At 30.8% G+C, this 13,336-nt stretch overlaps 1 long non-coding RNA gene across 1 annotated transcript in view; it reads right to left on the bottom strand.

Annotated features, from left to right (window-relative positions):
* The window catches only part of LOC130453452 (uncharacterized), a 31,805-nt gene extending 21,211 nt beyond the window's left edge, over positions 1–10,594 (bottom strand). Inside the window, exon 1 of the long non-coding RNA XR_008911051.1 lies at positions 10,516–10,594. This is a non-coding gene — a long non-coding RNA (uncharacterized LOC130453452). The remainder of the gene's footprint in view (positions 1–10,515) is intronic.
* Between the last annotated feature and the right edge of the window lie 2,742 nt (positions 10,595–13,336).

Genomic DNA, 13,336 nt, shown 5'->3' with positions numbered 1-13,336 from the left:
TGTTTCTGGAATGAATCGGAGCAATAAAATCACTATTTGAGTATGTTTGTGGATGTGAGGTAACATTCAATTGGATTATTTGTTCATCCAAATTTTCCCTATCCGATTCACTTTCTGAACCTCATTTCAGTAGCAGAAAGGTACAGCAGTAGTAGGCAATCTTTTAGATTAACTAATATTTTCACTGTTTGCTGCAGATCAGCTTATTTCTTAGTGATTTCTGGCTTAGGTTTGCCAAAACTGCATTACTTGAAATAAGGAAGATCAATGTTAGCATACATATTTATTGTAATGGTTATCGTAAAGTACTTTTTTATGTTATTCCATTTCAATAACGAGCATAAATGGAATAATGACTAGTAGTACCCTCATTTGGAATTACCCTATATCTATATCTAATCTAATCTTATATTATCATCGGAATGACAGAATCATCCTGAATTGTGTTAAGATAATTCATTCCATACCTGTGTATCATTTTCAAAAACAACTGCACATCATTGAAATTTCTTGGTATGCTCAAAACAACGGTAAAAACACTCTCAAACTTATCTTTAATAAGGGTTTTTTAAATCAAACAAAAAAGACCATTCAAAATGTAACAAAACCAGAAATAAAAAATATACAAATAAGTATATACGTACCAAAGATATTTAAAAAATCTGATTTTAATATAAATATTATATTCATTGGCTTTAAATTGAAAGTTGCGAATATCAATGCGAAAATTTGGATAAGACCAATAAATAAAATAACTCTTTCTAATAAAGAAAAAAATTTGTATTATCAACTACTACTAAAATACCTACTTATAATCGTTTTGTCAGTTTTATCATTGTGTAAAGATATTTATACAATGGCCTCATCCTTACCAATAAGTGTACCAACTAACCCAGGACCGGTCTTGGTTTCACATTGGAGAGTCAAAAGTTATAATAATTGAAAATATTATTTATTGTATTATCTATTTATACTTTTCGGATTGACCACAAAATAATATAAAAATGTTAAAACTGAGCTCATTGTTGAGTTAAATATATTTATATTACTACTGGTACTAATTTAACAAAATGATTTTATTCACAAATCTGTTATAGGTAAATCATCAAATCAATTGCTCTTCTCCAAGATTTTTTATACGTAATATTTTTTAAAAATAATTAATTTGTTCTATAGTTTTAAATAGGCTGTTTCTATTATCACTGTAGGAAGTTATGGATATGTAAAGCGAGAAATAAATAACAAACATCAATATTTGTTTGGATGATAAATTCATTCATAATGTGCGACTGGAAAAATGTACTTGAGGAGCTTGTTGCTACCTTTAACTTTCAGAAATTATATTTTACAATCAGACCATAAATGCTTACAAAACCATCAGTTTGTTTAATGGTATAATAAAAGCAGGCAAAAGGTCTACTTATCTGAACCAAGTATGTATGGTCATAAAAGCGGGTACTTACTAGCAAATAAAATTATCTCTTGTTAAATGTGTTTTTTGCAATATATATAATAAAATTGAAACTAAAATTCATTTTTATATATATATATATATATATATATATATATATATATGTATTCTTACCCTTAATAGATACGAGGACAAAAATGAACAATGGACAAAAATGGTGATTATATTATAGAGGGACATTACATTGGTTAAAAAAGTTTTTTTTATATCTAAAAAAAACCCCAGGTAATGTTTTAAGTAAAGCTCTCAGTATATTTTTTGACAAAATCAAAACGAGTATCTACGAGTGAAACGTATTTAAGAATAATCATTAGTGATGTTAGTTATTGGAGATAAAAGTGTGATATATCGCTTAAATTGACTTATAATTATAATAAATAGGCATATCCTCATTAAAAATCTATATGTTGCCTCGTGAAGGCACGAAACGTCGTATCGAAAATTTGTTGGTACATGTCTATAGTAAATTTGTATTCAAATAAAACTACTATTTGATATTATTCCATTCAAACATTCTCTGCTGGATAAAACAAAAGCACAATTTTCATGTATAACTTGAGAATGGAGGAAATTATAATTATCTCCCTAATTGTTACTATTTTGTCAATCTGTTATGGCATAAAATATAGTATTATAACCATATTATAATGTGTGATGAAAAAAACAGTCCATATACATTTGAACAGGTGAAATTTTTGCCTCATTGACAGGATAATTTCCAAATATAAACACACAGACACACTACCTTATTATTATGTGCTTAGTTCACGAATATAAAAAAATAACAAAAAATGCTATTTCAATTTTTGTGAAATATTAAACTTCAGTCTTTTGTATTCGGTTAGTTGTGTTTATGTATAAGTTTTAAATATTTTCAAAAATGTTTTATTCTATTCTGTTTGTCTTTACCATAAAGGTGGCTCCTAAGTTTAAATTTAGATATGATTATCGGAAAAAACTATCGGACGAATTATCTTCTATTTGACGATAATTAAATACCTATTTATGTTTAGTATTGAACATTTGTAAGCAGTCATTTATTCATATTCACTATTTTTTATTCCTTTATGAGAAATAATTGTCTTAGGGTCATTCACAGAAAATCGGTACATTTTAATTGTAGGATCTGATCTCTTACTTAGTCCACAATTGAAATAAACACACTTATTTCCAGCGATACATTTTAGTAAGTAGCTCGCTAAATATACATTTTATTTTTCGAAATAAGCTGTAGCATTTATACATCTAGCGCCTCTTATAATTTGAATATATTAATTAAAAGAGTAGTGATTAATTGTAATAATATCCACTTACCTTAAATTCTCAAATAAAAACATAATCCAAATGCACAACCAACGAAACTCAACAATAACACAACGAACACAATACAATAATGTAGGCACCCAAAATAAGAAATTTTACAACACAGGTTAAGGGTTGAATACAATATTTTAAATAATTTTGGCGCCATCTGTTATTGGGGTAATTCGGCAACCAAAGCTACGACGTACAGTAAGAGAAGACGTGCTGTGGACGCCAACTCTCCATTGCCATCTATTGGTGGCGCCCACCTCATCAAATGATATCCTCATAAGATTAACCTACCATCCTATTATTTATACAATGATTTCACTTAAGTTAATAAATACATATGAAACCATACGTGACAGTGATAATTCTACCTAAATGAATAACAACATAACTTTCAGCTGGGGTATGAAAACCGTGTAAACTAGTGTTATTCGAAATTTTATGTATAATCTCCATAACCATTTTCATATTTCATGTTGATTTCACAATCCTACTTTGTTGTTTTGTTCAGTTAATGATCTAATTTTTCTATTGATCGTTCTTTAATATCGTTTTCATTTTTTAAACCAATTTCTATGTTACCTATTTTCAAACTTTGCAGCATATTTGTTATATCTATTTTTGATCGATCTACTAATCTCATATACTAATACTTTCAAATGTCCTAAGTCTTTCTAATAAAATATTCTACAAATCTACAAATTTGTATGATAATTGCCATCCAAAAATGATTATGAACTATATTTCAGAATCCGACTAAAAACACGTTTCACAGAATTAACTACAAATGGACGTGAGCAAAGCCTGCAAGTTCTCTATTAGCCATATATGGAAGAATACGTGTAGGAGTGAGCATTTCCACTTTGTAGGAGATTACCCCGCGCTTATAAGGCCTTATCTCAGTTTACGATGCAAATAAAGACGGTTTACACTTTTATGTTATGTGCATTATAATGAGCCCCCACTTCATACTAATTTGTATTTAGAAGCTGGAAAGAAAATATTATTTGATATATGTTTTCGAAAATTAGAGGCACACTTAATGATTCTATCTGGACTAGCACATGGCTGCTTAACTCTTATTATCATTATGTCTCTGAAATAGTTATTTATATATCAAGGTTATTAAGGAGATGATTGTGCCCCACAATGACATCCGAGGGGCTCAAAATTATCATTGTTTGCATATCTGATGATAGAGAGAAGAGTATTGAATATTGCAATGCTGTGGAAAACATTAACGAAATTGTGATGTTAGGATACTTTAATGATCTATTCAAAAAATGTTTCCAAGGCTTTTGTGGTCTAGATATAAGATTATAGCTAAGAATATTATATGATCCCTACAAATTATATCAGCATCTGAAGCCAAAGTTGAGAAGTACCAATTAATCTAGTCTGTTAAATGAAGAAAATGTCCTAAAATTTACATAGTACTCGGTGAAACGTTTTTAATGTCGGCGGCATCATGTAAAGATGTAGAAGATAAAAAACCAGTTTGTGCCGTAACAGTTCCAAGAACCAAAACTGATAAAAAGTTTCCATCATTGTTGATTGCGTTGAAATGGAGAGTTTCAAACTTATTAGAGATTATGTTTCTTTGCGGCTACTTAGCTGTTCTTAAGAAAGACTATATTTCATCTATAGTTACTGTACTGTACAACACTGTACTACCTTTTATAAAAAATGCTGCAAATTAATTGGGATTTGGATTGTTTACGTTGAATATCGGCGGAAGAGTACCACAGTTACTGAATTAAATGTAAAGGAAAATATTAGGTTTCAAGAATGTTAGCAGCTGGATCATCTCCATTCCGAATTTCTCATAGAAACTAGAGATCCAAATACCGGATCATGAGTCAACTTTCGCTGCAGGACCTTTCAGAATTGCCAAGTATATATAAATACAATCCAATGATATAAAAAAGGGAATTTAAACCTCGTTATTTTCTGTAGGTGGTATACAAGTATAAGAACATAATAATGTACTCAATAATCAAAAAAATTACATATACTTAATAAATTTGATAATTTCTGAATATCCTATTATTTGAAACATATTGAATGCAAACTGCGTGAACTCTCGAAATTGCGGTTAGTCGTTTCAAATTAACTAAATCAATTTGTCTCTAACAGCGACGTCTGTAACAGAACAGCTCCTACACCCACAGTGGGAGTGTATACGGATAGTCATATTTCTCTCGAAACCGAATTATACTGGATTAATCGAATCAAATCACGATTTCAATATGGTAACTATGCAGTCATGCCGGATTAAATTATTTCCACTCTGGTTGTGGGCTGAGCCTTTGGATTAAAGTCACGTTCAACCTATTGACACCTTATTTATCGGCATTAGAAAACTGACCTATATACTAAAGAATTTCCCAAATTAAATACCGGAGCTTTCGGATGCATCTTAGTAGCACAAAAGAAATTATATCCTTGATTAGTATTCTAAGTACTATCTCACATACAATAAACTAATCAACATTTTTATGTGATTGATAATCAGTGATAATTTTCTCGCACACTAGCTGGTTGACACTAACTACGCAATCAAATTTGTTTTTTATCAAGCGTATAATAATATCTATATTATTTTCGGCAACACAGATGGTAGAAATATAACCTATTATTTCACTAGTAAAATAATGAATGATCATTATTGTACTAGTGAAAAAATAATGAGAAACGATAGCAACGTCTTATTAAAGGCGTTGTAACGTGTATTGTAAAAATTTCTCAAGAAGAATTTCAATGTACAACTCGGCTAACGCCTCAGCTGTGCAAGAATCAGGGCTCAACAATAATGATACCCTTCTACTCTTAGTAACATAATGTACTATTCTGTAGCATTGTTGGATGTTGTATTATTTATTATCAGTTGAGTTCATCTTTAGTATGAAGCCATACCATCTAGTGGATCATAACTAATACTTCTAGTGTTCGAAAATACCCCCTGTAAATCAATTTTTAGTTAATTGTTGATCTTTCATAATATTCTTTTTCAGAGATATTTTATAGTCTACATCAGTCATGTCAAAGACACGGCCCACGGGATGCTTCCGGCCCCTGGGTCGTATCAATAAAGCCCACGATCGCAATGTGTCACAGAAAGAAGAATCATGTTTTTTATAGCTTTTAGACTTCATGCGATTCCTCTACGGACGTTTTAAATACTTGAACACTCAAGTCTATGGATATTTATAAGTAATTTCGAGGGCAGTGCATGCCTAGAAAAGAGAGAAAGAGTATTGCCATCTCTTAACAGCAAGGGGAAATATCCTATTATTTTTGTCGAAAAAGATAGAATTTTTCCAGCGTTTCGAGTCTAGACTAGAACCTTCCTTAACCATATAAAACGAGTGCGTCGGCGCGAGGTGAGTCAGTTGAGTTGAGTAATCGAAGCGGGACGGTTAGAGAAGGATTTTAATCGTACTGCAAACGAGTGATTGTGCAGGTATTGTGCATTTGTTTGTGTCGTACGAGTGCGAAATATATAATTGGACGCTCTTACATTTTATAAACATTTCATGAGTTTGGATAATTATTCAGAATTAAAAAAGCAACCAGCACGCATTTTCTGCATGTTTGATAGCACCTATTTATGTGAGTAGATGTCTTCCGTCATGAAAATAAATAAGAACAAATATCGGATAAGACTTGCGAATGAACATCTCCAATCAATTCTATCGAAAACAAGAGAAGTCAGGTATCCGGATCGATTATTACCTACCATCTCATATAACTTTGGTATGATTTCTAACAACCGTATATTATATAATTTAATATGACACTCTGCAAAATTGAGTTTGACAACTCTTGTCTACATTTTTTTTGTTCCATGATTACCAAGTGTTACGAGTATGTTGATTTCTTTAGTTGGGTTATTTCCTGTGTAGATGAGTATTTGTACTACATTTGTCACACAGTACTAATACTTGGTTAGGTCATTAATTTTACGATGGTCACGTAGATTTATTACTCTACCTCATTTATGAATAAATAATATTTGCAATCATTATATGATCTTTTTGGTGCTTGTGTTTTCTTGGCAGTACCTTGTGTTTTCTTGGCAACACCTTGTGTGTTCTTGGCAGCTTATTTCTCTTTTGTTCATTGCTTATACTATACGAATATTTTGGTTTCTGGGATGAGCTGGTGTACTTAAGTTTCATTTACTGCTATAAATAGTATGTTCGATTATGTCCAAATACTCGTTTGAATTTTCAATATCAGTTTTAGTATTCAGAAAATTTAGTTCTCCCTACATTACTTTCACATATAATAAAGACAATTTAAAATACTTTTTATCGTTATATTTTAGAAATGATCGAGACTGAAAATATATTCGTTCATAATATACCGCATGTCATTTCCAAATTTCTTCACTTGAGAATCACCAAACTTAATTTGGTTGACAAAATTCTACATTTACAGAAATATGAAACTCTGAATACTATTAATAAGACGTAAAACATCTGACGAAAGGAACTGAGAGTATTAGACTGTGAAAACTCGATGAACATCAAAAAATATGATTGTACTCAGCTAATTGTTTCAAATTCCTAACTGTGTCGGAAGACAATATTCCCTTCACTCTTTCCAGGAGCGTAGATATACTTTTCCTTATAGTTAATTTATAGAAGAGAATATCTATTGATAAATTCAATCAAGTTGTATCAAACAATAATTGTCTGTCGCAAAACCAAAGTCAAAATTTGCTAGGAAGTCATAATTATAATGTCAATAAACTGATATCATCAGAAAATAAGAAGAAATATGGGGCGAGGAGTGAGATAAATTTGAAGTATTTTTAAAATACACATATATATGTGGGCTGATTTTTTTTTCAACTTCAGATAGGCTATAGATAAAAGATATGTTCATATAAATTTTATTATCAAAAGATTGGTACACTTACGGTAACTTTTCGACACCACAATCCCCGAAGAGATTGAGACATTTGTTATATCTCTGGACAAGCTTTCCCTCTTCAAAGAAAGTTGCCTCCAATGTAGCTCAGCCGTTCAGTAACAGAGTTCAAAACAGACCTTGAACTTCTGGAAATTCCGTAGACAAAACAGTAATGATGAATCTGAAGTGCTCTTTAACCATTCTGTCAACTCGTTGAACCAGGTCATCTGAAACATCAGATTTGCCCCTTCATCATGCACATCATTACGGCCATCTTTAAACTTCCGACACCATCACTCATGAAGGTTTCCCCATATAAACGACTCATTCTCCGATGGATTTCTGTAGTACTAGGACATTCAGCTTGTAGAAAACGAATTACACTTCGCAATTCATACTTGGCGGAAGCATCAATAATGGTGGACATGTTTAAGTGACAACGTCAACTATGGCGGTGTGTATAGTGCGAGAGCTTCGCAGTCGCCTACAACGCATGTCCGTTTTCTACTGCCCGCGTAGCGTCTGCACGGAGCGATCAGAGGTTGAAAAAATAAACAACCCTTTCATTATACTAATTCGGTGTATAAAACTAATTTTTTTCCACTACTATTACTATTACTACTAGTCGCTTTAGTTGAAATAATTTACTCTTCTAACTATTCAGCTATCGTATATTTATAAATTTATTCCAGAAGGCTCTAATTTGAAAAAATACGGACTTTTGCCAATATTTGAACTTAGAAAATATTAGAAAGACGCGGCCGCGGTTTAGAGACTACACACGAAAGTTATTTCGTGATAACATGCGTATCATTTTAATAAAGAACATAAAAACCAACCTCATAATTTCGAGGAAAAGCTCCAATAACCTTGAATATATTTTTATTGTATCCATATAAATTTAGATATAATCGTGAGAAAGTCAAATATCGCTTGATATAGATGTTGATTAATTGAAAAAATATAGAAGCTTCCATGGTCCAAATTGTTTTAAGATACAAAAACTTTTCTTTTTCAATAGTAGACTGGACTGATGTGAAAAATAAATGAATATATATGAGCTTTGTGCATATATTGTCGAATTCGGGCAGTGACCAAAATTTGTACAAGCAACGCGTCGTTGACTTAGCAAGATACTCGAATCTCGTTTATTCGCATTATTTCGGTCATTAAGTGGAGTGTAAAACTCACAATGTAATACCCTTTCCTCTTTTATGATTAGTGTTTATTTGAGCGTCATGGGAAAACCGCTCAAGTGGACATAAAATCTAATATTATCATTGTCCGTATATCTTCTAGTTAATAATTTTCCATCTTGTGGAATATTTAGCAAATCGTATTCATTAAATCCTCTATATTATTGAGATAAAAGAGCCTCCGGATTCTCGTAATATTTCTATTTATTTAACTAATAAGTCACCTTCCAGAAGAAGTGTTTATCTATTATTAGACCTTAGGTAAAGTTTATTCGAACCAGTCTCAAAAATGTCTTGCATATCTATCTTTCATCGAATTTTGCGAATCACACCGAATAAATAGGCTATGATGCTTTGCTTTGTGGCTCTTTCGCATTACCCATAAAGCAATGGCCTTTGTATGTGCTCGAACTTTGCCGTCAAATATTGTTATGGGATTTGCTATTTTACCCGAAATGCGATCTGAATATATTGCCAAGTTCACAACGCGTTACGGGAATTTTGGTGATTATCCGAATTCGTCAATTGAGTACGTCACATACATTGACCGAAGAGATATATTTTGTACCTACTAGCAACACCTGGATTGACTATATCCGTTCCTATTGTGGTTTTGGTTTTATAATTGTTATGTATAAATTAAGTTATATGAATGCTTCTCCAATGCTGTAAATTGCAAACAGGAAAATCTATGAATTATTACGTAGGTCACTATTTGGCTTTAGAGTAACTTGTTATCTGTTAATAAGTCGTGTAAATAACAGACAGATGGCGCTGCCATTGTCAGATCCATATGACGTTTACCAGCTTTCAAAAGACTATGTGTGAAATTTCATGACATTTCGATTAGTCACTTAAGTGAAACTACTTTTGTGATTTCCAAAATTATTGATTAAAACAATTTCGTTTGTTAATTTATCATTGCTTCTTGATGAAAAAAATACTGTACAAGCTAAGTAATGGCTTCAAAAGTGTTATTCGGATTCTGCTCTATCGAAAAGAATTATTTGTTATTGGTTTGCTGAATTTGAACGTGGTCGTACAGACACCGATGATAGTGATGATAAATTAATATTTGATCATGAGAAAGCTTTTTTCTAAGTGGGTTCAATTTTCTTCCTCATTATAACTTGTTATGTATGTTATCGTCGATGTAACGTGTATAAACATCGGTTAATTTCTACTTTATCAGTTTTTTTTTTCATAAACACCATCTCCCGCTCATAGAATAGATGTTTAGAATTAAAAATAGCTTTCAAATAATGAACATTGTTTATGCCAGTGCATCCTAGACTAATTATGCATTAATGTGTAAACTTAAAGTTCCAACGTAATCGCAGAGAAAATGTGGAAAAAAATATTTTTTTAATGGAAATAAACAATGTTGAAAATTTGGAAGCTAATTTTAATCCTAAACATCTTCTCTTTTTAACAATTTGCGATATTGTCAAAAAGAAAGGTACTTTACTCTAGAGCAAAAATCACATTTTTTGACAAACCTCGTATACGACTGAAAAAATTTAACATCTGATTATTGAATTTCATATTTTGGACTATGCAGAACTTTTTAAAAAATAACTTTTTTTCGTAAAACTAATAATAAAAAAGCCAACTTACGTGGACAAACTGTATAATATTTAATATTATTCAACTCACAAAAATATGAACTGTCATTATTTGTCAATATTCTCTTGTAATTATGTAACAGTTCTATATGAATAAAAATTGTAATGATTCTGTGAGCTGATATATTGAAGAGAACTATCGAAATTTTAGAAATATTTCGCTGATTCTTTGTAAAGATGTTTATGTTTATGTACTGAGAACCAAAACTAAATTCCACATTTTCATTAATTAGAACAATATAGCCTTCATTGGAATGGATTAAATTGAGTAAACAGATGGTTTGTCCTATCACTTAGTTTAATGTGGATATCATATCAAAATTGTATTCGGGTACTTGCATGGTTTGAGAAAAAAAATAGTTTTGGATAGTTTATATACAACTTTTATCATAATTTGATTCTATTTCTGTGATCAATATTTATGGAAAATAACAAAATTGTTGAAAATTAAAAAAATATATAGGTAGTTTAAACATTTCAATACGGTCGTCATATTGCGTGTCGTCATAGGTATAAAATAAACACTGAACATATGATACAAAGTAAATACGACAGTTATTCAATCGGTAATTCTAAGTTAAGTTTATTTTTAAACTTTGATCAATTTAAAAATGCTACAAAAATCGTGTTTTGTGCCAGGATGTGAAATACCACGACTAAAACACCTTATAAAGTTTTTTTAATAATGCCAGAAATTCAAATATACCACTAAAAGGGTTTGAAAGTGTTGATCGTTTTGACGATCTTGCGATATTATTATTATTTTTTTTGCCAGAATCATTTTTATGTGAGTAAGATTCAAATTTAACTTATTTTAATATCCCATAGTAATTAAGTTTATATACTTTTACATTTTAACGTGATTATGTAAGAACTTAACCTATAAAAGGCTTCACTTTACTTCACTTTATTCTCATATATAGAAACACATTTTATCTATACGTAACCAATAAATAAGAACTGTACTATAAAAGCAAACGCTATGTTGCCGGCAACGATAACCTCGTGATCATCAAGGAGACAACTGATCAAGGTTTTTATTAAATGTATGACGTCACAACTGAAATCCAATAAAATTCGTTTTCTTATGTAGTCAATAATTTGAAATTTTTGCGATAAATATTTCTCTTTCTGACATTGTTTCATATCAAAAGCTTATAAAATAAACAACAAAATTAATACTTAATTAGAAAATGCAAGTACCCTATTGTAACTAAATCAATCATCGAATTGTTTACAAAAAATACAATTTATTAACATATTTCGATGATGAAGAATATTGAGTATATTTTCCGAAATAGTCAGTTTGGTTCCCCAATTTAAAGTCAATGCGACATCCGTCGCTGGTTAATATCTTTTCCCTTCTTTGCCATTATTTGGTCGCGCGTGCACAAGCACCATTAAGGAACCTCTACCCATCCTTATTTCTAAAATTTACTATCTAATTAGGAAAATTACTGTGTCTGGCTTGGTTATAAACAATTCCTTGCCGAGATATTAGAGGTATCTGAATTTATACCAGTTGTTGTACTTTTGTTAAAGGAAAATTTATTGTAATGTTGATATTCGCTCAATAATCACAGCAAAACTAAATACACGAGGACCATTCAGAAAGTGATGGATGTTTTTGTTTATATAAATGAAACAAAGAGCAAGAAAAAAGATATTCCCTACATATCAAAAAGCTTCTTAGAAAATATCAGTTCATGTGTGTATTACCTTAGAACCAGATTTTGATCAGGTCCTTTTTCGATTAGTAGTTTCACACATAACTTTTTATGTTCCTGACTTAAGTGTTTTGCGTGAATATTCTCACGATTTTTCTTGTATATATATTCAAAGTTATCTATATTTCTATATCTTTTTTAAATGGTATAATAAAATATTAATCATTGAAATTTGATATAAATGTGTTGTTTTTTATTGTAGGAAAATCAAAAAGTAAAAAAACGTCAAGTCCCAGTAGACTATCAAGTTAATAGCTTTCGTTCACTGATATACTAAGTAGAAAGGATACTACGACCTGTTTAACTTCGTTCAGTTTCCGAACACGAGTAAGCGTGATCCAGATTAATTTTCGAACATTGAGATCATGATCGAATTAATTTCATTATACAAGGTGTTCCATGAATTTATGCAAAAAATTGGGGAGTGAGTAGATGACGTGAAAATAATGTTGTGACGTACAAAAAATGTTCTCATACGATCCGTAACTTTTACGGGTGTAACCTGTAAAATCTAAATACAACCAAAATGAATTTTTCAATCGATTTTTTTAACAAAAAGTTGCTCTTCGTTTAACTCCATAAAATTTATGGTATACATAGTTGTATATGCCAAACAAACCATTCGCCATAAAAGACATTTTGAAGAGAAATATCATAAACTGTTATTATTCATTGAAAATAATTAGAGGAGGATTGAAACACAATCAAATATTTCTTGGAGATCTGATGAATGAATAAATAAATTCATACTATCGAAGATCATACTACTGTCATAAGGAAAAACTTGGAAGAGATTCATAATTGAAATATAAAAAAAAAACATTTTTTCCAATAGGTGGATTGGTCGGGGAGGTCTATTTGTATGGCCACCACTTTCCCCTGAATTAAATACAATGAATGAATTTTTTGGGATATCTTATGGGATCTTTGGGATAGCTTAGTATATGCAGCACTGGTAAAAACAAGGAACGAAATGATCGATAGAATAAATTTCGTATACTCATGAAATGTGTAGAAGTGCAAGATGCCCATTTCGAACAATTATTTATTTTTTTTTATTTTCATCTGATGTATGAGTACGAAAAA

Source organism: Diorhabda sublineata, chromosome 2, assembly GCF_026230105.1.
Source record: "Diorhabda sublineata isolate icDioSubl1.1 chromosome 2, icDioSubl1.1, whole genome shotgun sequence".
In the NCBI taxonomy this organism is placed as follows: Eukaryota; Metazoa; Arthropoda; class Insecta; order Coleoptera; family Chrysomelidae; genus Diorhabda; species Diorhabda sublineata.
Note: the sequence above shows the minus strand (reverse complement) of the source record. Positions and strands in the feature narration are given on the sequence as shown.